General features: G+C 40.0%; 1 protein-coding gene across 3 annotated transcripts in view; it reads left to right on the top strand.

Annotated features, from left to right (window-relative positions):
• anos1b (anosmin 1b) overlaps positions 1 to 5,268 on the top strand; it is a 38,277-nt gene that overhangs the window by 15,175 nt on the left and 17,834 nt on the right. The gene's annotated exons all lie outside the window — the stretch shown is intronic.

The following is a 5,268-nucleotide window of genomic DNA, read 5'->3' as shown; positions in this document are numbered from 1 at the left end:
GGGGCGAGAGTCAAATCGGAGTCCAGAGCAGAAAGCAGCTTGAAGCCAGATGGAGGATTAGAGCAGCAGAAGCAAAGTTAAACAGATGAGTGGCTGGAGTGTCTCTAGTGTCTTCCCCAGCTTTTCTAGTATGACAAACTGGGGAAGACTGAATAAGCAGGTAGGTCTGATGACAACTGATGAGGACCAGGTAGGTATTAGTGGGGCAAGGGATGAGCTGGAACCAGAAGCGAGAAGGAGAACAAATACAATGGAGGGGCTGGCTCTGAAACACAACAGGGACAACATATGAAAACCAGGAAGGACACAAAATAACAAATGAACTGAATGAATCATAGTACTTGGACCACCACCTGCCACAAGCATGTTTTCTAAAATTGTCTGTACTTTCTCTAACTGAATATTGTTACTACATAATAGTGAGGCCAACATGCTTGAACTGGTATATTCCTTAATTTAGAGAGAAAGTAAAGGGATGATTAGGAGATGCATAGAAAGAGAGGGGAAGCTCTGTCAGGATTCAGTCTGAGGGCATTGCCTGCAAACGTGGTTTGTGAGGTAATCTAACCACTGAACTATCTTGAAACATTTGTCTTGCTGACTCTGCTGCATATCTCTCTCTGTCTTTTCCTCTATTCTTTTCCCTCCAGCCTTTCCTTTTCTCCCACAAGCTGCCGCCTTAAGTTAGCTCTGGTTGTTTTACATGTTTTTCCAAAGGTCTGGCAAAGCTCTTACATGCTTTTCAAAGGGATTTTTGGAATTTGTTCTGCTACATTTCACTCAATACCACAAAGTGTGTTTGTGTGTATGCTGGTGTGAGTGTGTCTACAGTACATACAGTACTGTATATGCATGTGTGCCTTCAAAATATAAATCAAGAAAATATCTGAAATGCTCAATGATATTTAGCACATACACGTAAGTGCAATTGTATATGATCTTAGTGTATTACTGACACATATAACACTATTACTAATGCACACTTAGTTTTAATATTGAGGAAAATGTAGTAATTTCAGTCCCATATGTCTGTTTTTTTTTAAACTAGAAGTTTTGTTCATTTCTTTCTTCCACTGTCAGAATTGCATACATAACATCAATAAATCATTAGCTGTTGTTACGGTTTAGTCCCCCTCACCAGGAGGGTGAGGGAGAACTGGGGTTGGACTCAAAATGACTGACCCAGGTGCTAGTACAAAAAAGGTGGTTTAATGGGATAAAAACAAAGTGACAACAGGCTCCATAATACATACAAGGGAAGGGCAGTGATGACTCAGGAGACCAGGACGGTAAACACACAAACTAACGACAGGAACTAGAATAGTTTGTAAACTTACTTTGCGTATGGTACGTTACACGTCGCAATGCTCCGGCGGCGACAGGTCGTCTGCCAGAGGTATAAATAAGGAAGCCAACAAATCACCGGAATACGCCTCAGGTGTGCGCACCGACCCACGAGTCACTAATTACCCGATGCGACACAGCTGAGGCGTTGATCCCGCAAAAAGGGGAGGAAATAAAGAAAGAGAGGCAGGTCGCACCGAGCGGACCTGACAGCTGTTATGACTGATACTGACTGAGGCATGCAGTTTCATTTATACACTTTACTTACAGCAGGGCACCATAATTAATTCACATAGATGTTTAAAAATGCTGCTGTTGGGGAAAAACATGTAACCCTGACATGCTTTACAATCCTGATAACCCTTTATTTATTAACAGTATTGCCACCACAGCTGCCGGTGCTTGTTATCCAACCTCAGCACTTTCTTGGAATCAACTGAAAAATGTTCTTATCACTTAGTATCTAAAATGTTCATATAGAGAAAGCTAGCAGCAAACTTCTGGTCAGATTCATAAGCTTGTTTACACATTTTTTGATGAGAAAATTACTTAAATAAATCAACTTAATTATTAATTATTGTCTGTTGTAGACTATATTATTAAAGATTAATTATTGTACAGTAGAAAATGTTTATATTTGTCAAATAAAGGGTTTAAAATATTGTTGATAAAACTATTATTTAGGCTAAATTATTTTGGTATTAGTACTGGTTGTGGTGCCAAAACTTGGGTGTGATACAGTAGGCAGAGTATTTTATTAACCCCAAGGTCACACTGCAGTGTTGCAGCAAAATAAACTTGATTGAAAATTATTTTCAGCCTTGAATGCTGCACAAATAGTTCTTCACATTGTGCCGACTGAACTGGTGACTTTGTGTGGAGAGTGAGCACATCTGGTCTGTGGCTGTCTCTCTCTCTCTCCATCTCTCCTCCCAAGACCTGTTTCACTGTTTGTCTTTCATCTCCTATCTCCTTTTCAACTGACACTCAGTTTTTCCCCCCACCATCAACTCTGAAACCACATCTCTCCACCTCTCCCTCTCCCATTTCCTTTCCTCCCTCTCGCTGAGTGTGGCTGTTATCCCTCCACTGTTGCAGGTGAGGCCATAAAACAGCAGGAGAATCCAGCGGTGGCCCAAGAGACGTGTGCGATTAATCATTAACACAGATATCTGAGGGGCTCCTGTCCAAACTGTGCACACATACAGTACAGACACAAAGTCGGTCATTAATCTCATCTATATTGCTACAGTGTGTTAAACAGTAACATCTCCGACCCTTGACCTCTGCTGTGTCTGCTGCTCTTTTTCTCTCTTCCTCACTCACACCCATAAGTCATCATGTCACCTTCGAGACCGAAAGCGCTCATTTGTCTCTGGACTCTTTTTACACAAATACAGTGCATGTACTTTTCAGTGATTTACAACTGCCAGCTGATATTTGAGAGTGTAAGGTGTGTGCCGCAAACATACCAGGAGTGCTTTCAGTTCAGATCCGTTACCTCAACCTTTCTCCCTCTTTCCATGCTCAGGCCTTTCTCGCTCTATTGTAACCTACCAAAAATTATTCAATACAGTGAGCAGTCAGATTCAGTTCTTAAGTAAATCCAGTAAACGTTTTGCATTCAATTTGTGTAAAGTACGCATATACTATTAGAGTATTACAAGAAAAGTATATGTTAAATATAAAACATTACTATCAAAGTATTCCTTATGCAGAATGTCCTTTGTCAGTGTTATATTTATATATTATTGAACTATACTGATGCATTAACGTCAACAACATTTAAGTGTTATAGCTATTCAAGGTGGCGCTAATTTTATCTGCTTTATATACTATTAATCCATGAATCATACATCAACTGACCTTATGCTTGGTGTATAAACTACAGTAATGCAAAATGGTCAAATAAATCTGGAGCAAAAACTACTGCATTTTCCCAAATTAAATAAAATGTCACATACAGTGGAATGCAAATAAACCAGTACTCGATTAAGTGTCTTTATTTACTTTCTGTCACTGAAGAGAGTAAATTATAACTTTGTTCCAATTGTCTTTGACTTCAATCACACTTTTTCTGTAACGCAAAAAATAAGATTTATGAGGATATGTAAAATAAGCTTGTCAAAAATCGAGAACATCTGTGCACACTATCAGATAAATAGCACACTGAGTGCAGGGTATACGTAAACTATAAAGAAAAGTACAGCCTCAGGTGTCATTTTGTAGTTGCAAAGGGGGGATATAAAATATATGATGGAAATGTTTTTTTTGTGTTTAAAAGTATGTCTAAGAGGGAACTATTTCAGCCTCGCTGTCGGGAGTGGGGGGATTTGTGCTGTCTTTTAGGCTCTCTTTTGGACCTGTATATTACAGTTGCATTTATTTCACAGAGATGTCCCACATGCTCCCTATTAAAATACATCTAACGTCTAATACAATTTGCCTATCTGATAGTGGTGATTTTACTGGCTGTGTTGACCACTTCTGGGTATGGAAGTTTTAGCCTTAGAGGAAAGAAGAGTAAGTCAGGGAGAGCAGAGGAAGAAGGAGAGGAGAGGTACTGAGACGAGGCAAGGAAGGAGAGGCAGCACACAGAGAAGAGAAGAGAAGAGGACTTACTATGTGAAGACAGAAGACAAAAAGAACAGTGGATTACAGAAAAGGATGGAAGGGGGAAAGAAAAAGTGGATGAGAGGATTGGACGTAAAAATTAAACACGTCTGTAAGTGATCAAAGTGGCAGCAATGGAGGAGAGCAGGGAGCACAGAGTGGACTGGGCTTGGATGCAAGATGAACTGAGCCTGAGGGGTGTTTAGAAAAAAGCAGTGCACTGGTTTGTGTATGTGTGTTCTTGTACTTGCTACATAGTGAGGACCAAAAAAGTATTTCTGGCTACAGAGTGAGGACATTTTTGGAACGTGAGGACATTTTGGCTGGTCCTTACTTTGTGGAACACCTTTTTGAGGGTTAAGATTTGGTTTTTGGTTCAGGTTAGAGTTAGGTTTATGTTAGGTGTTAGGCATTTTGTATGATGTTAAGGTTAGGGGCTAGGGAATGCATTAGGTCAATTAGTGTCCTCACATAGTGGCACAAGCGTGTTTGTGTGTGAAAGAGAGCCATTTTCGGGAAATTTTGACAACCTTAAACTCTGAGCAGCACGTGGCCATAAATGAAACCCATGAGAGATCCTTGAAGAAACACATCACACTTTAGGATCTAGTTACCACAGTGTGTGCGTTATATTATCTCTGGGTCTCCTGATACCCAGACTTCTTGAGGAATGCATCATTAACAGGCAGTGGAGAAAGAGGAGCTTAAAGTAAAATTCAAAATTGGGCGTTAACAATCGCTGCAATAACTTATAGTTTGCCTTGCTCCTTAATGGAGAACTAAGGCTGTGGTGGCTTGGATTAGCAGCAGTTTTAGTGGATTGTAATGTCACAGGATTTCACATCAGAACTGCCATAAAAACCTAAAAGGTGACACACGCATGTCATGATTGCTGTCCATCTGTTTGGTGAATGTGTTCCAGTCAGTCATATTTTTGCGGAAGAGCAGGAAATGAGCAGTCTAACATAGAGTGACCGCTTATGATGGCTGAAGGGAAACACACAAGAGTAGCATATATGGCATGTTAATACGGCCACTCCCACACAAACGGCATATGAACAAAGTGCCATGCATCAAGATGAGATTACCTCTTCTGGAAAGCAGCAATGTTCTCACATTCGCTCTCTGCACTACTCTGGTTTCTACCTGTATGTGGCCATCAGTTGATGCATGTCAAATAATGCAATGGTTTTTTTTTTTTTTACTTATAGTGATCATTTTAACATCATTCACAAACAATTAACTAATCACACATATATAAAATTGTTACATTAATTTCTACAAGGTTACAAGTACACCAGTAGTGGGGGG

This window comes from Monopterus albus, unplaced genomic scaffold (assembly GCF_001952655.1).
Source record: "Monopterus albus unplaced genomic scaffold, M_albus_1.0 scaffold58.1, whole genome shotgun sequence".
NCBI classification, from domain to species: domain Eukaryota; kingdom Metazoa; phylum Chordata; class Actinopteri; order Synbranchiformes; family Synbranchidae; genus Monopterus; species Monopterus albus.
The sequence above is the reverse complement of the archived record's forward strand: the minus strand, read 5'-3'. Positions and strand labels throughout refer to the sequence as shown.